At 43.3% G+C, this 12,599-nt stretch overlaps 3 long non-coding RNA genes across 5 annotated transcripts; 2 read left to right on the forward strand and 1 right to left on the reverse strand.

The window, feature by feature from the left end:
- Positions 1-2,331: 2,331 nt before the first annotated feature.
- Positions 2,332-3,202, forward strand: LOC130520528 (uncharacterized). 2 transcript variants are annotated; one of them, XR_008948899.1, is made up of 3 exons: positions 2,332-2,390; positions 2,597-2,677; positions 3,065-3,202. It is a non-coding gene; the product is annotated as an uncharacterized LOC130520528 (long non-coding RNA). The 2 variants fall into 2 exon arrangements; XR_008948897.1 differs by having other exon boundaries at positions 2,334-2,390; positions 3,043-3,174.
- Positions 2,925-11,792, reverse strand: LOC130520527 (uncharacterized). 2 transcript variants are annotated; one of them, XR_008948896.1, is made up of 3 exons: positions 11,438-11,792; positions 9,887-11,016; positions 2,925-3,500 (listed from the first exon to the last, which is right to left on the reverse strand). It is a non-coding gene; the product is annotated as an uncharacterized LOC130520527 (long non-coding RNA). The 2 variants fall into 2 exon arrangements; XR_008948895.1 differs by lacking the exon at positions 2,925-3,500 and adding an exon at positions 8,934-8,948 and having other exon boundaries at positions 10,539-11,016; positions 11,438-11,784.
- LOC130520529 (uncharacterized) lies at positions 4,194-5,517 on the forward strand. The gene is made up of 3 exons (XR_008948900.1): positions 4,194-4,242; positions 4,869-4,934; positions 5,186-5,517. It is a non-coding gene; the product is annotated as an uncharacterized LOC130520529 (long non-coding RNA).
- Positions 11,793-12,599: the final 807 nt, after the last annotated feature.

The following is a 12,599-nucleotide window of genomic DNA, read 5'->3' on the forward strand; positions in this document are numbered from 1 at the left end:
GCATTTAACGATAAACAGGAGGGAAATGTGAGAAGAATTATTGTTGTTATTACTATTATCGTTTCAATGCTATAGTAAGTATAGTAAGTAGATTTAGAATGTTTAATCAAAAAGAATGTATGAGTATTTGACTCAAGTATTGTAGCTGTTATGTTCCCAGCACTGGGAGGTATCATGTTCAAGGACACGAGGAAGTCGTAGAGATAGGAGGAGAAGGAATCATGAAGTTGTTTTGATACCAATGTTGTGTGAACCAAATAAAAGAGGAGAGCGAGCAGCAGACGGACGGAGTTGAGAGAGGAAGCTTGAACTGCTCGTCGGCTCTCCCTTGCAAGGCCTCCGGTTGTCTCTGTGGTTGATCTGAGTCTAGTAAACGAACAGCGCGGGTGACCAAACATCACCCTCACAATTGAAAGTGACTTTTCAACACCCTCTGCAGGAACCATCTCATCTGATACTCAGCAGAACTTAAAGGTTGTTCAGTGTTTCCTTTTTAAATGTGTCTCTGCGGTTTTGCTGATCTCATCATGGCTGCAGTTGCTAAAAACACATCAAGCTCCTTGTTTTTGTGATTTTCTTCTTCACTGAGGTCTCTTTTACTGAGCAGTTCCTTCAGCTTCTGCCATGGACTCCATCGTGCTGTTTATGGGACTGGCTGAACTCTTCCTCATGACTGTGATAACTGTTCTGTTATGATCCTGTGTCTAATCTGTTTTTGTGCTCCGTTTGTCCACTAGGGGTCGTGGGGGACTCATCTGTTGTGCTGGCTGCCTCCACACCTGCAGCTAATCCGGTCTTTTGGCAGGCCTCTTAAGCAGCCGGCACCAGCCAGTACTCGTGGAAAACTGAGCTTTGATTATTAGCGTTCCTGCGATTGACTGTGTTCCTTTTGTTTTAGGTCACCACCGTTCCGAGGAGCACTTCCTTGGGTTTGGCTTGGCACTTTGTTCACTGGCGTCACCATTGATGGCACGTGCACTGTGTAAATATTTTGTAAATAAACTGTAGATCACTGACGTGGCCTTTGTCTGTCTTCTTGGGTCCCTGATGACCAAGTTTTATTGTCCTGTGCTCCTCCGTTAAACCTGTTGCTGGATCTCCTCACAATAGTTGACCTTCCACTGAACTCCGGATACGTAGGTCGGGTCTTTCCGGGCCACTTTAATCTCTTATCTGCAGAATCTCCTTCCTCTGGGTGGCTGAAGGCCTCTAGTTTTAGCTCTACATATTCAAACATCCCCTCTGATGCTGGAGCACCTGTGGTGATTCTACAGTTGAGTCACTTAGAAAGTTGTCACTGATTAAAAGGAGAAGCTGCGCTTCATCGTGACGGTTCAGGTCAGGAGATGAAGATGAGCCCATACTGAGAATGAGGGAATGATACAGTTCTCAGTAGCTCCTCACAGCTCCGCTGCTGTCCACATTCATCACAAAACTCAATACATCAATAATAAACTGGGGGGAAAAAAGGAACTCAAATCTGTCGAGACCTTAAATGTTGTTTTTCATCAGCAACTATGTTGATATTTTACCCCATTAAGATGAGAAGCAGTAAAGAAACTTGACTCTGTCTGGTTGCATAAGACAACCATCACTTAAAACAATAATGCAAATTTACTAAATCTAATTATATTTCGACTAACTCTACCCACGCTCAACTTCCTCTTTCTCTCAAAAGTGCGAAATGATGTCATGAAAAGCTGACCACAGATGGACAAAAATTAGATGCATCGAACTTTTGCTAGTTGTTTTGGAAAATTAGCTTCACAATTCTCAACATCAGTTCAAAAGGGAGGTGACACTGTGGAAACCACAGAAAGCTGCTGCAGTTTCAGCACTAAAGGAAGTCAAATGAAGAGAAGTTCCAGAAGAAAAGGAGACGATAACATGATGGTCGCCTTCAAATGGATTCATGCTTTTATATTCTAACATTCATGCTTCAATATTCAGGTGAGAATGAGTTCTAATGAAAACAGATTTAAATCTTCCCAATAAATAGCAGCATTTTAATTGTCTAACAATAAATGAACAGAAACAAAGACATTTTCTACCTGTGAACAGATTCTTGTTCTTTTTTTCACAGATGCCAACATAAAATATCTGACTGACATCAAGAAGTAACTTTGAGCTGTGAAAACCTGATAAAGGATCAGAAGAATTGTATCTATACTACATGGCTGTTCAGTAATACATCAGCAACAATCGAGCTGATTAATCTTGGACAGATTAAATCTGATAAACCAGGCAGACTGAGTCTATCTGAGAACTGTTCTCTGACCATCAAGAACCTCACAGGTGAAGATTCAGGTCTTTTATATACTGTCGCCAGTTTAACAGCTTAGGATCACAAACACGTCCAGATGCTGCAATTGATCTGTCTGTGGTCCCCAGTGAGTATTCCCATCACATAGTTTCATCTTCACCTGAACCACAACAATCATTTCAGTGAGGAAGATTGTGTTGCTGCTGTTGTTGCTCTGTTTGCTCATGTCTCTGTTCTCATGTTTGTTGTGTTGTGTTCTGGTCTATTCTGTTGTGTTGTGTTCCATTCTCTTCTGTTGTGTTGTGTTCCATTCACTTCTCTTCTCTTCTGAAGCCACCATCACTACTACGGCATCAATATTTCCAGGAACCACCTCAGCAACACCAACAACCCACCATATTTCTCAGAGCAAAGGTAACGACTCAACAATAACTTGTGTTTTAGTTTCTGGTTTTGTTGATTTTATTTTCAGTCATCTGCATCCTGGAACATCTCCAGGGAAGCTTCTTCTCTCCACATCACCTGAGAGGGAACATGGCTCTCTCAGCTAAATTAATTGATGGTGAAAAACTTTGATCTGGACCAACAGAGAGGGAACAGCTTCTAAAATGTTCTGTGTCGTTGGGACCCCGTGACACACAAACAACTGTTCAAAGTCATGTTTTGTCATTGCTGCAGTTGCAAGTTTAATTCCAGACTTTTGATTTGTGTCTGACACATTTTCTCCACTGAATGATGTTTTTAAATGTTGCTGTTGTTGGCTTTCTCTGTTTACTCAGGTTTGTCTCTTCTCTTCTGAAGCCACCACCACCACTCCAGCAACAACCTCTGCAGATGGTACCTGTAAGAGAACATCCGTAACACAACATTAGCTTTTTTAATTTTCTGGTTCCTGCTGTGTTGGTAGTTTGTGTCTGTGTTGCAACCATTCTCCCTGGCAGTAAATCTTAAAAGCTTTTTTTTATTTCCCTTTAAAACGGCGCCGCATTAATAAGGAAGCTGCGTTTGTGGCATGAGCAGCAGATGAGGAGCTACGTGCTCAATAAAACCCAAAACAGCTGCTATTGTTCTTGACTGGTCCCAGCACCTGAGACCATGATGCTGCTACACTGGTGGATGGATGGATGGATGGATGGATGGATGGATGGATGGATGGATGGATGGATGGATGGATGGATGGATGGATGGATGGACCAGTGATCATCCTACATCTCCATGGTATCTGACTGAGCGTTACCTTGACAATGGTCAGGCTCACTGAGCAGGTCAGGAGAGGATGATCAGTAACCTCGGCTCCACTCAACCCCTGTAGGGTGGACGTCCTGCTTGGAACGTCCCGCTTGGAACGTCCCGCTTGGACATCCCGCTTGGACGTCCTGCAGCTGTTTGGATAAATAAACTTTGCAGCGCTGTAAGATTAATTGTTACGACAAAGACATGATCAACCATAACACAAACTTTTCTTAGAACTAAATTGTCAGTGAAATATTTCTGATCCAAGCTGATTTTAAAGGTTTGTTGTGGATTATTACTACAGGAACCAGAGGAGAAACAAGCTAAAATAAAGAGGTGAAACACGACAGGAAAAACATGTTGGTTTGTGTGATTTTACTTGAATCACCTGAATTCGATGAGATCATCGACTGTTATGGGCTGTCCCATTCTCCCAGTTAAAACCAATGCAGTCGTCTAAAGTCCTGTCCTGATGATGAAGAGGTCTTCCTCATATAATGATTATAGGCAGGTTACAGCCTAAAGTCATGCACATTTATAATGGAAAATCCTTAATAACCTTAAAGTCCATTAGTCTTTTTCTACATAGTAACCAGTTTGGGGGATAAGATCCAGATTCCTTAATTATTATGTTGTATGAATGAGAACCAAATATCTCCATTATCTTCCGATCTGTGGTGGCGGAACCTCTTTGCAGCAGCCTCGGTTGCCTCACAGTTTCATATATAAATGGAGAAAAGGCACTGGTAAGTTTCATGATGTTAATGAAATGTCAGTGTAGAATGATGTGCAAGTACACAATAATCATTGTTCTATTTTTATTGTGTCAGGTGGTGAAACACGCAGGAACGACAACGAGGTGGGATTTTACCCTGTAAAAGCAACATTCTGATGTTTTCTAATGTGCCTTGGCGTCATTATGTTTCCCGGTTTATCTAAAGTGTTCCACTAAGAACCCAACCAGCACCAAGAGCATAAACCTCATCTCTGTCCTCTCTTTAATGCTGTTGTTCCACTGTCGCCTGGGTTGATTTGGTTTGGGCACTTGAGTCCAGAAGAGTTGAGGAAGATGATTTTTCCTCCATAGCACAATAAACACTAAAAGGTTCGGACAGACTTTTTGTATGCACAGAAACATTTTGAAAAATATTTCAAAAACTTGTCAGAAATAAAAGGAAGAGCAGCCAAACTCTGAACCACAAAAGATCTCTTGGGGAAGCTTTTTTGACCCAAATACATTCTCAAAGAAAGAGAAGTTGAAAAAAAGTCTGTCAAAGTGTAGAAAATGAGAGATAAAGTGTGACCCCTTAGGAGGAAGTGCGAACATTGAAAAACTTAATGCAGAACTGAGTCGCACATTTTCGTTCTTTAGGTCAAAAATGAGGAGAACATTTGTTACGCCTCCATCAGCTACAAGAGCACCAACGGTGGAGCCCAGGTACAACGATAACGGGTCCTTGTTTGCCTTCACAGAAGCTTCACACAATGCTAAAATTGTTCAGCCTTGGTTTTGGTACATAACTGAATACATTTATAAAAGATTTAGGTTTATTCTTTTGATTTTTGACCCACCTTCATTATTTTCACATTTGTCCACGATGGATTTGAAGTCAACATCATCCACCAAAGGAGTTCAAACAAAAAGATCAGTTTGTTTTGTGTCAATTCTGTTTCGGTTTTTTTCTTCAGGTTTTTGCTGATGAAGGTGATCCCATGTGACCTACAGCACTGTGAGAATGTCAGCACCAACACAACCATCACAGCTCAAATAATAGCAATTTTTTTTATTTGTTTGTCTTTTTTTATCTGTTTTATTTGCTCTTGTATGTGCAGAGGTTTTTTGTTGAGAAATGTTTTAATTCCTATATTGTATTACCTGTTAAATAAGTAAATGTAGTCCCAAATTGTTTCATTTAGAAGCATATTTTGGTTGATGAGCAAATAGGAGGCTGCATATTTAATTGAATTTCATTCATTTTTAATCGTTTTGATACTTTTTTCATTTTCTTCCTTTTTTCTTGTTCTTTCAATGACACCTTTGGTTTTGTAGCATTAAATAACAAAGTGTGTTTACTGTAAGTATGAAATTAAAAGCTATTTCAAACAATGTTTCTCAGAGTCAACTCAGTGGTGAAGACTTTAAAGTATTATTTGTACAATTGGTGTTATTAATATCGGGGGAGTTTTAATTCAACCCAAAATTAGGAGACACTTCTGCCACTGACCAGCAGGGGGCACCAGAGCTCCTTCACCGATGCAGGTTTGCAGACACAAGCTGTTGTTGCTGAGTAGAGCTCCAGCCTACAGGTATGATTAATGTCTGCATGCCTGTTCTCAGATGAAGTACAGAGGAAATGGAGTTGTTCAAAAGAAGTGAATCAACAGGAGATCCTTCAAAAAACAAAGGTGCTAAAAAGAAAATGAGAAGAGGTGCAGATTTGAAGTATATTTCCTCAAAACTAAACCAAAACAAGATTTTGAATTTGGCAACTCGGTCAGTGGTATTTTAAAATTACTTTTATGATGCATTACGGGCATGGAAGAGTTCGGTGAGGCCATGGAGAACGACTTTCAGACGGCCTCGAAAAGGTTCTGGACCACCATCCGGCGTCTGAGGAAGGGAAGCAGTGCACTGTCAACACTGTGTATAGTGGTGATGGTGTGCTGCTGACCTCAACTCGGGATGTTGTGGATCGGTGGAAGGAATACTTCGAGGACCTCCTCATCCCACCCAACACGCCTTCCAGTGAGGAAGTAGGGCCTGGGGACCTGGAGATGGGCTCTCGTATCTCGGGGCTGAAGCTGCCGAGGTAGTCAAAAAACTCCTCGTGTGGCAAGGCCCGGGGGGTGGGATGAGATCCGCCCAGAGTCCCTTAAGGCCTGGATGTTGTAGGGCTGTTGTGGTTGACTCGACTCTGCAACATCGCGTGGACATCGGGGGCAGTGCCGCTGATTGGCAGACCGGGGTGGTAGTCCCTCTCTTTTAAGAAGGGGGACCGGAGGGTGTGTTCCAACTATAGGGGGATCACACTCCTCAGCCCCCCTGGTAAGGTCTATTCAGGGGTACTGGAGAGGAGGGTCCGCCGGATAGTCGAACCTCGGATTCAGGAGGAGCAATGTGGTTTTCGTCCTGGGCGTGGAACAGTGGACCAGCTCTACACCCTCAGCAGGGTCTTCAAGGGTGCATGGGAGTTTGCCCAACCAGTCCACATGTGTTTTGTGGACTTGGAGAAGGCATTCGACCGTGTCCCTCGGGGGTCCTGTGGGGGGTCCTCCGAGAGTATGGGGTGTCGGGCCCGCTGATACAGGCCCGTCCGCTCCCTGTACGATCGGTGCCAGAGTTTGGTCCGAATTGCTGGCAGTAAGTCAAACTCGTTTCCGGTGAGGGTTGGTCTCCGCCAGGGCTGCCTTTGTCACCGATTCTGTTCATAATTTTATGGACAGAATTTCTAGGTGCAGTCATGGTGTTGAGGGGATCCGGTTTGGTGACCTCAGGATCGCGTCCCTGCTTTTTGCAGATGATGTGGTCCTGTTGGCGTCATCAGCCCGTGACCTCCAACTATCACTGGATCGGTTCGCCGCCGCCTGTGAAGCGGCTGGGATGAAAATCAGCACCTCCAAATCCGAGGCCATGGTTCTCGACCGGAAAAAGGTGGAGTGCCTTCTCCGGGTAAAGGAGGAGATCCTGCCCCAAGTGGAGGAGTTTAAGTACCTTGGGGTCTTGTTCACGAGTGAGGGGAGAATGGAGCGGGAGATCGACAGGCGGATCGGTGCGGCGTCCGCAGTAATGCGGACTCTGCACCGGTCCGTCGTGGTGAAGAGAGAGCTGAGCCGAAGGCGAAGCTCTCGATTTACCGGTCGATCTTCGTTCCTACCCTCACACCTATGGTCATGAGCGTTGGGTAATGACCGAAAGAACAAGATCACGGGTACAAGCGGGCTGAAATGAGCTTCCTCCGTTAGGTGGCTGGGCTCTCCCTTAGAGATAGGGTGAGAAGCTCTGCCATCGGGAGGAGCTCGGAGTAGAGTTTGCTGCTGCTCCGCGTTGAGAGGAGCCAGATGAGGTGGCTTGGGCATCTAGTCAGGATGCCCCTGGACGCCTCCCTGGTGAGGTGTTCAGGGCATGTCCCTCCGGTAGGAGACCCCCGGGGAGACCCAGGACACGTTGGAGAGACTATGTCTCCCGACTGGCCTGGGAACACCTGGGGATCCCTCCGGATGAACTGGAGGAGGTAGCTGGGGAGAGGGAAGTCTGGCTTCTCTCCTTAGGCTGCTGCCCCGCGACTGACCCCGGATAAGCGGTAGAGAATGGATGGATGGATGGATAAGATGAGAAGCAGTAAAGAAACTTGACTCTGTCTGGTTGCATAAATGATCAACCATCACTTAAAACAATAAGGGAAATTTACTAAATCGCATTATATTTCAACTCTAACTCTACCCACGCTCAACTTCCTCTTTCTCTCAAAGGTGTGAAATGATGTCATGAAAAGCTGACCACAGATGGACAAAAATTAGATGCATCGAACTTCTGCTAGTTGTTTTGGAAAATGAGCTTCACAGTTCTCAACATCAGTTCAAAAGGGAGGCGACACTGTGGAAACCACAGAAAGCTGCGCAGCAGTTTCAGCACTAAAGGAAGTCAAATGAAGAGAAGTTCCAGAAGAAAAGGAGACGATAACATGATGGTCGCCTTCAAATGGATTCATGCTTTTATATTTCTAACATTCATGCTTCAATATTCAGGTGAGAATGAGTTCTAATGAAAACAGATTAAAATCTTCCCAATAAATAGCAGCATTTTAATTGTCTAACAATAAATGAACAGAAACAAAGACATTTTCTACCTGTGAACAGATTCTTGTTCTTTTTTTCACAGATGCCAATAGAAAATATCTGACTGCACATCAAGAAGTAACTTTGAGCTGTGAAAACCTGATAAAGGATCAGAAGAATTGTATCAGTACTACATGGCTGTTCAGTACCAGTAATCCACAATCAGCAACAATCGAGCTGATTAATCTTGGAAAGTTTAAATCTCATAAACCAGGCAGACTGAGTCTATCTGAGAACTGTTCTCTGACCATCAAGAACCTCAGAGGTGTGATTCATTCGGTCTTTATACCTGTCGCCAGTTTAACAGCTCAGGATCACAAACATATACGGATGCTGCAATTCATCTGTCTGTGGTCCCCAGTGAGTATTCCCATCACATAGTTTCATCTTCACCTGAACCACAACGATCATTTCAGTGAGGAAGATTGTGTTGCTGCTGTTGTTGCTCTGTTTGCTCATGTCTCTGTTCTCATGTTTGTTGTGTTGTGTTCTGATCTGTTCTATTCTGTTGTGTTGTGTTCACTTCTGTTGTGTTGTGTTGTGTTGTCTTCTTTTCTCTTCTGCTCTGTTCTGAAACCACCATCACTACTACGGCATCAATATTTCCAGGAACCACCTCAGCAAACCAACAACCCACCATATTTCTCAGAGCAAAGGTAACGACTCTCAACAATAACTTGTGTTTTAGTTTCTGGTTTGTGTTGATTTTATTTTCAGTCATCTGCATCCTGGAACATCTCCAGGGAAGCTTCTTCTCTCCACATCACCTGAGAGGGAACATTGGCTCTCTCAACTAAATTAATTGATGGTGAAAGACTTTGATCTGGACCAACATAGAGGGAACAGCTTCTAAAATGTTCTGTGTCGTGGGACCCCGTGACACACAAACACAACTGTTCAAAGTCATGTTTTGTCATTGCTGCAGTTGCAAGTTTAATTCCAGACTTTTGATTTGTGTCTGACACATTTTCTCCACTGAATGATGTTTTTAAATGTTGCTGTTGTTGGCTTTCTCTGTTTACTCAGGTTTGTCTCTTCTCTTCTCTTCTGAGCCACCACCACCACTCCAGCAACAACCTCTGCAGATGGTAACTGTAAGAGAACATCCGTAACACAACATTAGCTTTTTTAATTTTCTGGTTCCTGCTGTGTTGGTAGTTTGTGTCTGTGTTGCAACCATTCTCCCTGGCAGTAAATCTTAAAAGCTTTTTTTTAAATTTCCCTTTAAAACGGCGCCGCACATTAATAAGGAAGCTGCGTTTGTGGCACGAGCAGCAGATGAGGAGCTACGTGCTCAATAAAACCCAAACAGCTGCTATTGTTCTTGACTGGTCCCAGCACCTGAGACCATGATGCTGCTACACTGGTGGATGATGGATGGATGGATGGATGGATGGATGGATGGACGATGGATGGGGGATGGATGGATGGGGGATGGATGGATGGATGGATGGACGATGGATGGGGGATGGATGGACGGATGGAGTGGATGGGTGGATGGATGGATGGACCAGTGATCATCCTACATCTCCACGGTATCTGACTGAGCGTTACCTTGACGATGGTCAGGCTCACTGAGCAGTTCAGGAGAGGATGGATCAGTAACCTCGGCTCCACTCAACCCCTGTAGGGTGACGTCGCTTGGAACGCTTGGAACGTCCTGCAGCTGTTTGGATAAATAAACTTTGCAGCGCTGTAAGATTCATTGTTACAACAAAGACATGATCAACCATAACACAAACTTTTCTTAGAACTAAATTGTCAGTGAAATATTTCTGATCCAAGCTGATTTTAAAAGGTTTGTTGTGGATTATTACTACAGGAACAACCAGAGGAACAAGCTAAAATAAAGAGGTGAAACACGACAAGAAAAACAACATGTTGGTTTGTGGTGATTTCACTTGAATCACCTGAATTCGATGAGATCATCGACTGTTATGGGCTGTCCCATTTCTCCCAGTTAAACCAATGCAGTCACTGTCATTGACAACCGTTTTGTTTTTGCGCAACCCCTTGTGGGATAAATTATACTTGCTGCTCCTTTAATGCTTATCTATTTTTTTATTGTTATTCTGTGTGTCTCTAGACAGGGCTTTCTGCGTTCCTGTGTGAGTTGTAAATAAAATGTTTTTGTAAAAATCAAATCTCTTCTCTTCTCTTCTGAAGCCACCATCACTACTACGGCATCAATATTTCCAGGAAACACCTCAGCAACACCAACAACCCACCATATTTCTCAGAGCAAAGGTAACGACTCAACAATAACTTGTGTTTTAGTTTCTGGTTTGTGTTGATTTTATTTTCAGTCATCTGCATCCTGGAACATCTCCAGGGAAGCTTCTTCTCTCCACATCACCTGAGAGGGAACATTGGCTCTCTCAACTAAATTAATTGATGGTGAAAGACTTTGATCTGGACCAACAGAGAGGGAACAGCTTCTAAAATGTTCTGTGTCGTTTGGGACCCCGTGACACACAAACACAACTGTTCAAAGTCATGTTTTGTCATTGCTGCAGTTGCAAGTTTAATTCCAGACTTTTGATTTGTGTCTGACACATTTTCTCCACTGAATGATGTTTTTAAATGTTGCTGTTGTTGGCTTTCTCTGTTTACTCAAGTTTGTCTCTTCTCTTCTCTTCTGAAGCCACCACCACCACTCCAGCAACAACCTCTGCAGATGGTACCTGTAAGAGAACATCCGTAACACAACATTAGCTTTTTTAATTTTCTGGTTCCTGCTGTGTTGGTAGTTTGTGTCTGTGTTGCAACCATTCTCCCTGGCAGTAAATCTTAAAAGCCTTTTTTATTTCCCTTTAAAACGGCGCCGCATTAATAAGGAAGCTGCGTTTGTGGCATGAGCAGCAGATGAGGAGCTACGTGCTCAATAAAACCCAAACAGCTGCTATTGTTCTTGACTGGTCCCAGCACCTGAGACCATGATGCTGCTACACTGGTGGGTGGATGGATGGATGGATGGATGGATGGATGGGACGGATGATGGATGGATGGGTGGTGGATGGATGGATGGATGGACGGGTGGATGGATGGATGGATGGACGGACCAGTGATCATCCTACATCTCCACGGTATCTGACTGAGCGTTACCTTGACGATGGTCAGGCTCACTGAGCAGTTCAGGAGAGGATGGATCAGTAACCTCGACCCCACTCAACCCCTGTAGGGTGGACGTCCCGCTTGGAACGTCCTGCTTGGAACGTCCTGCTTGGACGTCCTGCAGCTGTTTGGATAAATAAACTTTGCAGCGCTGTAAGATTCATTGTTACGACAAAGACATGATCAACCATAACACAAACTTTTCTTAGAACTAAATTGTCAGTGAAATTTTTCTGATCCAAGCTGATTTTAAAAGGTTTGTTGTGGATAATTACTACAGGAACAACCAGAGGAACAAGCTAAAATAAAGAGGTGAAACACGACAGAAAAACAACATGTTGGTTTGTGGTGATTTCACTTGAATCACCTGAATTCGATGAGATCATCGACTGTTATGGGCTGTCCCATTTCTCCCAGTTAAACCAATGCAGTCGTCTAAATCCTGTCCTGATGATGAAGAGGTCTTCCTCATATAATGATTATAGGCAGGTTACAGCCTAAAGAGGGTAGTCATGCACATTTATAATGGAAAATCCTTTAATAACCTTAAAGTCCATTAGTCCTTTTTCTGCATAGTAACCAGTTTGGGGGATAAGATCCAGATTCATTAATTATTATGTTGTATGAATGAGAACCAAATATCTCCATTATCTTCCAGATCTGTGGTGGCGGAACCTCTTTGCAGCAGCCGCTTTAGTTCCTCACCATCGGTTGCCTCACAGTTTTCATATATAAAGGAGAAAAGGCACTGGTAAGTTTCATGATGTTACTTAGAGTGACCAACAGTCATTTGAAATGTCAGTGTAGAATGATGTGCAAGTACACAATAATCATAATCATAATGTGCCTTGGCGTCATTATGATTCCCCGGTTTTATCTAAAGTGTTCCACTAAGAACCCAACCAGCACCAAGAGCATAAACCTCATCTCTGTCTCTCTTTAATGCTGTTGTTCCACTGTCGCCTGGGTTGATTTGGTTTAAAATATGTTCAGCCTTGGTTTTGGTACATAACTGAATACATTTATAAAAATTTAGGTTTATTCTTTTGATTTTTGACCCACCTTCATTATTTCACATTTGTCCATGATGGATTTGAAGTCAACATCATCCACCAAAGGAGTTCAAACAAAAAAGAATCAGTTTGTTTGGTTG

Source organism: Takifugu flavidus, unplaced genomic scaffold (genome assembly GCF_003711565.1).
Source record: "Takifugu flavidus isolate HTHZ2018 unplaced genomic scaffold, ASM371156v2 ctg415, whole genome shotgun sequence".
Taxonomy (NCBI): Eukaryota; Metazoa; Chordata; class Actinopteri; order Tetraodontiformes; family Tetraodontidae; genus Takifugu; species Takifugu flavidus.